This window comes from Vicugna pacos, chromosome 4 (assembly GCF_048564905.1).
Source record: "Vicugna pacos chromosome 4, VicPac4, whole genome shotgun sequence".
In the NCBI taxonomy this organism is placed as follows: Eukaryota; Metazoa; Chordata; class Mammalia; order Artiodactyla; family Camelidae; genus Vicugna; species Vicugna pacos.
In genome coordinates this window covers 73,657,015-73,668,695 of record NC_132990.1, presented here as the reverse complement: position 1 = coordinate 73,668,695, position 11,681 = coordinate 73,657,015, and the positions used below count along the sequence as shown (strand labels likewise).

The 11,681-nt window shown below is 44.1% G+C and overlaps 1 protein-coding gene across 5 annotated transcripts in view; it reads left to right on the top strand.

Annotated features, from left to right (window-relative positions):
* Positions 1–27: 27 nt before the first annotated feature.
* The window catches only part of KYAT1 (kynurenine aminotransferase 1), a 28,737-nt gene continuing 17,083 nt past the window's right edge, over positions 28–11,681 (top strand). Inside the window, exon 1 of one of the 5 annotated variants that reach the window (XM_031677638.2) lies at positions 28–158. The gene's annotated coding sequence lies outside the window, so the exon portion shown is untranslated. Of the gene's footprint in view, positions 170–3,354; positions 3,403–11,681 lie in introns of those variants that run through there. The other 4 variants (XM_072960238.1, XM_015240273.3, XM_072960235.1 and 1 more) reach the window with 4 other exon arrangements.

Here is an 11,681-nt window from a genome sequence, read left to right as displayed (position 1 = left end):
AGGGAGCTCTCTTTGCGCCTTCTCCCCCTCCTCTCCCTGCTAGCGCCATGTTGCTTTGGGGCGGAAGTAGCGGAGCCCGGGCTCGGCCCCCTTAAAGGAGCAAGGACAGCTGCAACCTTCAGGTCTTCGAGACAGAGGCTGAAGCGGCCGAGGCGGGGGTGAGTAGGTGGTAAGCTGAGCATTGCTGCCCCGAGGTGAGGTACTGAGGAGGGAGGGCCTGTAACCGGTTCCGAGCTCGATTGTGCCAGTCTCGTCCCTGCGTTTGGTGCTGCTGTTATAGCGAAGTGGCTTCGCCGAAAGGTTGACCTAGCTGGGAACCGTTGCACGAGCTTCTCGCTGACCCGCGCTCGGACACTGGACCCGCTAGGCTAGTCGCACCCCAATCCGCCACCCCCACCCCCAACCCCGCAATGGTACCGGTGGGGAAGAGGGAGCCTGAGCCAGCTGGGCGAATTCTGGGCAGAGCCAGGGCTGGAACCGGGTGCCGGACTCCAGCTCTACAGCTCTATGTATCCCGCGTCCTGGAAGTTCCCAGACTGTTAATAGTAACGGCAACCACGTTAAAAAATAACCCACATAAAAAAAAATTCATATAGTGGAATACTCTGCAGCCACTAAAAAAAAAAGTTCAATATGCGCTAATGTGGGCCAACTTCAAAGATACTTTAGATGGAAAAGGGGCAAAAGGAACAGCGCAGATTGGTGCTACCGTTTTTTGTGAAAGAACGTGTTGGGAGTGGTGGTGGGCGGGTGTGTGCACCAGCCGCCTGGTAAGATGCATAAAAAGTTGTTAACTATGGTGAGCTGGGACAAAACTGGGGTCCTGGGTACCCGGACAAGGGGGAAGAATTTACTACCACGTCCACAGGTTGGTTAAAAATAAAACGGGATGATGAAGGTCATCACTGGCTCCCATTTAGCCAGTGCTGACTAGTACCTGGTTTCAGCTCTCCTTCTGGGATGTCTTCCCTGGTGGTCTAGTGGTTAGGATTCAGCGCTCTCTCCTTCTGGGAGGTCTTGTATTTCGCCATTATTAGAAGAGGAAACAGGCTCAAAGATTAGGGGCCTTAGTAATATCTCATAGCCAGGAAGTGGAAAAGCTGGAATTTGAGCCCTGGAGGATTTTACACTAAAAAAAAACTAACTACAGTGGCTGACACTGCTTCCACCTGTCCTACTTTGTGCTTTACACACAGATCAACCCCATTTTACAGATCAGTAAGTGAAGTACAGAGAAGAAAGTTGCCCAACAGAAGCCCTCAATAGACATTTCTCCAAAGGAATCCAGATGGCCAATAGACACATGAAAAGATTCTCAGTATCACTAATTATCAGAGAAATGAAAATTAAAACTACAATGAGGTTATCACCTCACATCAGTCAGAATGGCCATCATTAAAAGATTCACAAACGATAAATGCTGGAGAGGGTGTGGAGAAGAGGGAACCCTCCTACACTGTTGGTGGAAATGTAATTTGGTGCAGCCACTGTGGAAAACAGTATAGAGATTCCTTAAAAAACTGAAAATATACTCACTGTATGATCCAGCAATCCCACTGCTGGGCATATTATCTGGAGAAAAATCTAATTCAAAAAGGTACATGCACCCCAATGTTCATAGCAGCACTATTTATGATAGCCAAGATGTGGAAGCAACCTAAATGTTCATTGATAGATAAATGGATAAAGATGTGGTATATTTATACAATGGAATGCTACTCAGCCATAAAAAAGAATGAAGTAATGCCATATGCAGCAACATAAGTGGACCTAGAGATTATCATACTAAGTAAAGTCAGATAGAGAAAGACAAATATCGTATATCTCTTATATGCGGAATCTTTTTTAAAATGATACAAATGAACTTATTTACAAAATAGAAAGAGACTCACAGACATAGAAAACAAACTTATGGTTACCTGGGGGGAAGTAGGTGGGAAGGGATAAATTGGGAGTTCAAGATTTGTAGATGCTGACTGGTATATATAAAATAGATAAACAAGTTTATACTGTATAGCACAGGGAACTATATTCGATATCTTTTAGTAGCTTATGGTGAAAAAGAATATGAAAATGAAAACAAATTTATAGTTATCAAGGGGAAAAAAGGGGCAGGGATAAATTAGGAGTTTGAGGTTGGCAGATACAGACTACTATATATAAAACAGGTAAACAACAATGTCCTAATGTATAGCATGGGGAACTACATTCTATATCTTGTAATAACCTATAATGAAGAAGAATGTGAAAAACAAAAAATATATGTATAACTGTGTGGTACACCAGAAGCTAACACAACATTATAAATCAACTATACTTCAATTTTTTAAAAATTAAAAATTAAAAGTTGCCCAAAGGGGGTTCCCACAGGGCTCTCTCCCCCACTTCCTGAGAGAGGTTGTTGGGCTCCCAGACCTCTCCCTCAGCCTCCTGGAATCATCAGCACTAATTCTTTACGTGCTAGTGGAGCTGCCAGAGGCTGAGGATCTGGTGGAGAAAAGGACAGACACACAGTTCCTGTCCTTGGAGTCTGAGGAGGGCAACAGGCAAGCCACGTCAGCATCTGTGATAAACGCTGTAGTGGGTGGAGGTTGAGGCCCTGGGAGCACAGAGGAGGTGGTACCTAGTTCAGCCTGGGTGGAGTCAGAGAGGGCTTCTCAAAGGAGGTAACTTTTCATCTGTGATAGAAAAATAAGATATCTAGGAGGAGACATGATGAAGCTGGAGACTCGAGCAGAGACTTGCTCATACCTGAAGAAAACAGAGGATCAGAGACTATGCAGGTTAGAAATGATCAATCTGACTTCTGCCTGACTCGCTCTTCCCTCCTAGAAGATACCTCCTCTGGACAATATCCGTGACTTCCCACCCTCCACTCCACACTTAACCTTCTGCATCTCCAAAGGGTAGAACCCCCTCATTTTATAATCCAGGTAGAGGCAACAAAGGAGCCTAGGACAGTTAGCAGTGAGGAAGTCCTCCACACTGATGCTCCCTGCCTGCCCCCCGACAATTCATTTGGCCCGCAGAGTGGCAGCCAATTTGCTGACACCCGTGTGAACAAAGGTGTCAGTGCTGGAATGCTCCTCCGGTCTTCTTGGCCACTACACTTGCCGAGGTTATCAGGTTGCCCTTCTGCTGGGACATCTAGCTGGGCGTGACCAACCCCCCCACCCCCCCATTCTGTAGCCAGCAGGCCACAGTCACTCCAGCTGCAGCAAGAGAGGAATCATTGTCACTCCTGCCCTAACAGACGTGGAGCCACATCCCACCCCCAGATGGCACTGCAAGCTCTCCAAAAAATTTCCCAACATGCATCTCACTTCCTCATTCTTGGACAGTGGTACAGCTTTGGATTCACAGCTGGGGTCCTTCTGTGCTTTTCTAGAACTTTGACTTTGGGTAAGTCATTTCCCCACTCTGAGACTTAGTTTTTCCATCTATAAAATGGTTATGACTCTCTCTAATTTTCTTGCCAGGCACTAAATATATATACTTATATTTTTTTCTTCCATGTGTAAAACTGCCCTAAAGGGTGAGATTTTGATTTTGGATATGGATCTGTGCCAGCAGGAAAAAGGAGTGGGCTCCCTGCTGTGTATCTTACTCAGGGTCCTCACCCACCAACCTTTCCAGCCTGGGAACCTACAATCTGGGCTCCAGAAGCCATTTCTTTGCCAAATTTTTGCCAATTTTTCTCTCTTCTTTGCCAATTGCAAAGCCAAGGGGAACTGTGTCTAAGTCAGTATACTTGTTAGAGCTCCTCAAGCAGGTTGTCACCTCCTTTGGGGCAGAACCATTGGCATGACAAGTTTTCACCAGACACTTGTCTTCTAGGGACTCTGTGGTTTTAGATCTGAAACAAACAAACAAACAAAAATCAGGATTTATTATCTGCAAGAGATTTTGTTTTCCTGCTCAGTTAACTAATTTTTCTGGAAAGCCTTATAGGTTTAAATGTTAAGAGCTTATTGCCATTGACATGTTAAGTGGGCCAGGACCTGTGCTAAATGCTTTCTGAGGGTGATTGCATTATCATTGTCCGCACTGCATAGATGAGGAAGCTGAGCCTCATATGGCATCAGGGTCCTGTAGCTGGGATTATTTTATCCAAGTCCAAGTTCCAAACCCAGGCTTTCATCTTCTGTGGTTGTTTGTGTAACAGACTGGTTTTGCCTAGGCATGGTACCCTCTCCCCAGGCCCCTTCTCCAGAGGTGCCACGGTTTCTCATTTTCTCAGTAACTAGGGGGGGTGGTGGCTCCTGACATTTTGAGCCCAGAGATGCTAAACATTCATCTAGGCACCATGTAGATCTGCCCAGTAAAGAACTGACTCAACCCAAATTGTGCCACTATAGAGAAGCACTAAAACCTAATGTCCTTATTACACAGAATTGGCTTAGCTGATGTGGGGCCAAGCTGAAAAGGCAAAATCACCTTGCCTGTCCCTGCAAGCTGCCATGCAGGGTGGAAGCTGGATGAAGCAAGGGTCCTGCCCCAAGTGCTGATAGTCCCCTGTGGGCAGGGGGGCTGATAGAGGTAGCAGCACCCACCTCTGAAAGGAGGGTTTTGCGGGGAAGAGTCTGGACATTGGAAACAGCTCAAGCTCTCTCAGCTGAGTGAGTTTTTGTTCATTCTCCTCTTGAGCAAAAAACGGACAGTAATGACTTCCTAGTAGGCTGTTGTGAAGATGAGAGTTTAGCCCAGGTATCAGGTGCATAGCAGTGCTCTGAGCTCAGAGGAGGGCCCAGGCTGACACAGGAGGCTTTAGAGAGGAGGCAGAGCTGGGGCTCAGCCCTGCCAGGGGGATCGGATTAGAGGGCATGCCAGGCAGGGCACAGCTTGAGCAAAGGTGGGCGATGTCTATTCAGAAGCAAAGGATTTGTCTATTCAGAAGAGGAAAGAATATGGAAGCTGTGGAGTCCAGATTCAGGCCAGCTCCAAAGGCCAGGCTGGGGAGGCTTTGGACTTTATCCAGTATTCAGTGTAGGCAGTGTCCAGTGGGAGGTATAGCTGACATCAGCTGCCAGAGTATTGGTCGCTGAGGCATGTCCCTAAGGGTCATCTGCCTGCTATTCACTAGTCATGGTGCCTTCTGGCCAAGAAGGTAGCCAATAGCTGCCCAGACCGGTGGAGGCATGTATTGGGGGAGGGCATTGAGCACTGGCCACTAGCCCTTCCCCTGGCAGCAAGGAAGCCTGAGATCTTAGATGCCTGGGAGGCTGCACTGGAAGGTGTCCTAAAGGTCACATGGTGCGTTTCTGCTCCCCTCTCCGGATGAGGTTGGCCTCCCGAGAGCTGCCTGCATTGCAGCACTTCTCAAGACTAAATTTTAGTAACAGTAATAATGATGACATTTGTGGAACACTTGCCTAGCACCACACTAAGTGGTTTTTGTGTGTTATCTCATTGACTTCTCACTACAAGCCTATGAGGCGGGGACTATCATTCTCATTTCAGAAATGATTCTCAGAGAGGTTTAGTAATTTGCCAGAGGTCACACAGCTAGTAAATGGCTTCAGATCAAGGTTTGATTCCACTTCACAGCCTTTTTTAAAAATTAAACTGTAGAAGTTTATAAGATCCCAATCCAATACCAGGGAAAGTCACTGTTAATAATTTACACACAAACATATACAGTACATAAGCAGTCCTTGCTTTGAACGAGTTTCAGACACCACAGTCTGGTTAAATAACACCAGTCCCTCAGTAACATGGTTCAAATTTCAGTTGCCATGTTAACTATGAGTAATTGCAACTGTAACTATGAGTAAAGTATAGGTTTGCTACTTGCTCCTCTGTCCACAAATCGCTGTGGAAATGACAGGTGTACATAATGGTCAGTGACCAATTACATCACTTCTTTCAAAGCCTCCCACTGATTGGTCACCATGCGAGTTTTTCGGTTCCTACACAGACAGCAAAGCCTGTAGATGTGTTGCCTCCTGTCTCCCGATGATAAACCCTTGTGATATTTTACAAACGTGTATAAGCACAAGAGGGAACTGGCCAACAAGCACGAAAGTGCGGCACAGAAGTGCAGAGTGATGACCCTGAAAGTGAGCCCGGATGGAACATAACTGGGGTGATGAAAGAAGTAGCTCGCTGTGGGAATGCTGACACCACAGCTAGTCGCTGTTCCAGAAACTCTAGGTATGCAGCCAGGGAAGCAGCGAGGGCATGTTTGTCAACATATAAATAACAAAAGTGGTTCTGCGAAAAGAATGAACATGTCCCAAGGAAGTGATGCCAGCAAAAACATCGCATCAAAGGAACTCCCCAAAATTTAGACTTCTTGCTTTGTACATTGTAAGGATTCAATAAATATTTGTTGAATTTTAAAAGAAAGCAGGGAGGAACTCCCAGATCTATTCCATGACATTGGAAATACAAAGGATAAAATGTTTTTGAAGTTGATCTAAACTTGGAAAGGGGTGTGATAATTCACCAATGCATGGAAAAAGTGCTCATTCCGTATCCTGAGTTGCACAACCAGCGGAAGGCAAGAGGTGTTCCAACTACTCTTGAAAATTTCCCCCCAGATTTACTGAGGTATAACTGACATATAAAATAGTAATATATTTAAAGTGTACAACACGATGATTTGCTATATGTATACACTGTGAAAAGATTCCCACTGTCAAGTTGATTGACACATCCGTTACCTCACATAATGACTCTTTCTTATAGGGAGAGGATCTAATCTCGCAGCAATTATACAGTACAGTAGCATCTTCTCTAGTCACCAGGCTATGCATTAGGGCCTCTGAATCATTCATCTTATAACGGAAAGTTCATACCCTTTTATCAACCTCTCCTCATTTCCCCCACCTCTCCAGCCCCTGGCAACCACCATTCCACTCTCTGCTTCTGTGAGTTCAGCTTTTTTCTTTCTTTTTCTTTTTCCAGATTCCACATACAAATGACACCATGCAGCGTTTGACTTCTTTTCTGTCTGACTTATTTCACTTAGCATAATGTACTTCAGTTTCCATGTTGTCGCCAAGTGGCAGGCTTTTCTTCTTTTTAAAGATTGAATTATATTCCAGTGTGTATACAGATATACCACATTTTCTCTAGCCATTTATCCATCAGTGGACACTTAGTTTGTTTCCAAACACTGGCTATCACGAATAATGCTGCAGTGAACATGGGGTGCAGGTACCTTTCTGAGATAGTGATTTCGCTTCCTTTGAATACATACCCAGAGTTGGGTAGCTGGATCATCCTCAGTACGTTTTTATAAAAGAAAGAAAACACTTTAATTCTCAATGTTTCTAGTTTCAATTACACTAGTGATTTAACAAATACTAAATTTATTCTTAATTGTATTACTTTTTCATTTCTTTATACATTTATAACAGACCATAAGGAGTTTTTAATGCTTTGACAACAACTTTTAAAGGTCACAGAACAATCCTAATTGTTCCTGTTAATTATTAAGTTCTCTTTGCAAGATTTCAGCTTGCATGGTCATTTTCACTGTCCCACACTGCAGTGGGGAGCGAGGACTGTGGATGTATATGTGGATGTAGTATATGTGGATGTCTGTACCACCACGGGTGTATCTATCTGTATCATTTAAAGTGTAAATGGAGTATATTGTCTTCAACCTGCCTTTTTTTGTTACCATGTTTTTTTAAATGAGGTGAAATGCACATAACCTACAGTTAACCATTTAAAGTGTGCATATCCGTGGTGTTTAGTGTATTCACAATGTTGTGCAACCACCAGCTCCCTCTAGTTTCAAAATGTTTTCATTACCCCCCCCAAAATACCCCATACACATTAAATAATCACTCCACATTTCTCCCTCCCATGCCCTGCTAACTACTAATCTGCTTTCTGGCTCTATGGATTTGCCTGTTCTTGGTATATCCTATGAAAATAATCATACAATATGTGACCTTTTGTGTTTGGCTTCTTTCACTTATGATAATGTTTCGAGATTCATCCAAGTTGTACCATGTATCAGTATGTCTGTTGTTCCTTTTTATGCCTAAATAATATTCCATTGTATAAATTTATCACAATTTACCCATTCATCTGCTGAAGGACATTTAGGTTGTTTCAACCTTTTGACTATTATAAATAATGCTGCTATTAACATTCGTGTACGAGTTTCTGTGTCGACATATGTTTTTATTTCTTTCTGGTATATACCTAAGAGTGAAATTGCTGGGTCATAAGGTAATTCTGTGTTTGGACTTCATAAAAATTTAAAACTTCTGTGTATCAAAGGACATTGGCAAGAATGTGATCAAGGTCATTGATTCACTTTGAGTTAATTTTTGTAAATGGAGTGAGATAGAAGTCCAGCTTCATTCTTCTGTAGGGGGCTGTCCAGTTGTCCTAGCACCATTTGTTAAAGGGATTATTCCCCACCCCCATTGAATGGTCTTGGCACTCTTGTCAAAAATCAATTGGCCATAGATGTTTCAGTTTATTTCTGGGCTCTCAATTCTGTTCTGTTGGTCTGTCTGTATATCTGTCTTTATGCCAGTGCCACACTGTTTTGATTACTGTAACTTTGTAGTAAGTTTTGAAACCAACATGCATTTTTCATGAAACCTAAATGGAGTCTCTTTTGACGTCAGAATGCTAGGGGTAATCTTATTCCTTTTGGTGGCTGCACAACATTCCATTGTATGAATAAATCATAACAAACTGAACCAGCCTCCAAATGATGGACATTGGATAGTCTCCAGTTTTCTCTCACATGCAATGCTGAATTAATCATCCAAGTGTATACTTCTTTGTGTGTATATATGAATATCCTTGTCAGATAAATTTCTAGGAGGTGAAGTGTTAAGTCAAAGAGTAATATAAGTCATTATTATTAAGTTGCCCTCCAAAAGTCATACTGATGATTTTTAGTGCACTGTAGTACTGATTTGGTGAATCTCAATCTTCTTATTCTCTGCCTGAGAGGCAGAAAATAGTGCTTCATTTTAGTTTGCATTTTTCTAATTATGACAAGGTTCAGCATCTTTTCAAGTTTATTGATTGTTTTCTTGTTTTGTGAATTCATATCTTTTGCCCACTTTTTTTTCCTATTGAGATATTGGTCTTTTGTTATTGATTCATAAGAATCCTTTGCATATTAAAGCTCACACTATATTAGAATGGCCTGGGTCCTTGTTTGTCTCCTTCATTAGATGTGCACACCTTGAAGGAAAGAAAGGTATCCTATTTGGCCTTGTGTGCCTAGAGGCTAGCCTAGGGCACAGCACATAATGGAAGTTCAACAAATATTTGCTGAAGTGATGAAAAGGTCAACAGCCAACCCTGCTCCAGGTGTTGACAATAAAAAGATGAACTGAGAAGAGTCCTTATTCTAATGGAGCTCACAGTCTAGTCAGAGAGATAGACAATCATTCACTTATTTAACCAAGGTTTACTGAGCAGCTTCCCCTGTGCCACATTCGTAGTGTCCCAAGCAGCCTTCTAGGATGAGAAAAATGGCAGGATTGTGACTCAGGTGACCTGGTCCCACTGGAATCTGGGCTAGTCAGTTCCCCTCCCTGGTCATCAGGTTCCCCATCCATAAAATGTGAGTGACTGGACCAAATTCTCTCATTTCCCTCTGAGCATCCATCAGTCTGTGTTCCTTTGGCTCTTTCTAGAAGTAAGAGTCAATGGCCCGAGGGGCCATCATGTCACTGCTCAGAGCCTCCCCTTGTCCCACAGTGACAGTGAGTATAGGCTTTGAACTCAGAGTCCCAAGTTCAAATTCCGGCTCTGCCACATGCTAGCTGTGGCCTTGCATGTTTGACTTAGCCTCTTGATGGAACCTTTCTCGTGGGATCAAAAGTGGTGGACCCTGTAAGGTGCTTGGCAGGCTGCCTGGCACAGAGAAAGTATGCAGTAAATAAAAAGCCATTGTCATTACCCTTAGGACAGACTTCAGGGCTCTAGAGGAGTTGGCCAGGGAAGACCTGCTTCCTGAAAGATGAGGGATGAGGCAGATGGGGAGTTGGAGGTGAGTGTGGGCTGGCTACCCAGGAGGCCTCCAGGTATCTCTGAATGAGTTGAATGAGTCCCTGGTGAGAGACCCAGGTGCTTATGAATGAGGTCCCTGTGGAGGCCCCTATGTGAGTCAAGGTCAGTGAGAGAACTCTGGACTGGGAAGCCAGCAGTCCCGCCTCGAGGTGGGCCTGAACCAGAATGTTCCCCACTGTGGGCCTCCTCTATGAAGTGAGGCCACATTCCCCTCCTGTGTCCAAATTTGTGAATGTGTGGATCCCCAGGGTTCCAAGTCTAGACAGGGCTGACTCTGGGTGCCCCCTGCTGGCGGATTTGGGAACATCAAGCCCTCTTTCCCCAGAGCATCACCTTGACTCCTGGCAGTGTTGCTGGTGAGGGCAGCCCACATGGCCACCAGTGCCCTTCCTGCCCTCAGCTTAGACCTCCAATGGCTTCTCCCTCCCCTTCAAGTTCCCAGAAACTTCCCCCACAACACCCACTTGCTCACAGACACAGAGACCTGTACGGATGCTCAAGGGCAAATACGCTTATTTGCACTTGAAGTCACAACCACACACGGATTTACCCATGTTCAAGGTCACAGGATGACTTTCAGGAGCCCTAATCACTTTTACTTTGTGGGCCCCTCTCTCCATTAGAAAAATAGTGAAAATTAAGGGGGAGGGTATAACTCAGTGGTAGAGTATATGCCTAGCATGCATGAGGTCCTGGGTTCAACCCCAGTACCTCCATTAACAAATAAGTAAATAGATAAATAAGTAAACCTAATTACCCCCCAACCCCCCCCCAAATTATACGTTACAACTGTGTTGATATAAAAACATATCATCCAGGCTGGATTCATTATTATTATATTATCTTTTTTTCCAATTTTAAAATAAATTAAAATTAAAACATTTTCATAGGACCCTCAAGCTACCACAGGTCCTCAACACTAAGCCTCCTGAGGAGGTCTGATGGGGAAGTCAGCCCTGCCAGCGAGCATATGTGTATTCACATACACACAACCACTAAAAACCTATGGGACACAGCAAAGGCAGTGCTAAGAGGGAAGTTTATAGCGATACAGGCCTTTCTCAAAAAAGAAGAACAATCTCAAATAAACAAGTTAACCCACCACCTAAAACAATTAGAAAAAGAAGAACAAAAAGCCTCAAAAAGCAGCAGAAGGAAGGAAATAATGTGTATTCACATACATCTAGCCCCATGTGCCGTATTATGTAAATTCAGTGAGTATTCGTAAAGTGTGCACTCTATTATTAACATCTATCATTTACAGTCACTTTTTATGTGCCGGGCACTAAGTGCAGTGCTTTCCATGAATATCTTATTTTTATTTATTTTATAGATAGAGAAACTGACATTCAGAGTGGTGAAGTAAATTGCTCTGGGTCACGTAGCCAAGGTCTACATGACCCAAAAGCCTGTGTTCTGCTCCTCCCCCCAGGGGTCTGCTTGGGGCCTGGTCCTGGGTGGGCACCAAAGCTTTGGTGGGACAGACCTACCCCATGGAGGGTGCAGTGTAATGCTAACTCTCGTGCTCACAAACTCTCCTGGGCGCACACACCACCTCCTGCCCTGGCAGTCCCCTTCAGTGAAAGCCCCATCCTGGTTTCCAGACAACAGCCCTGAGGCAGCAAGACTGATTAAACATATCCTCGTCCAACACAGGCTCTCCTCACCCTCCATAGAGC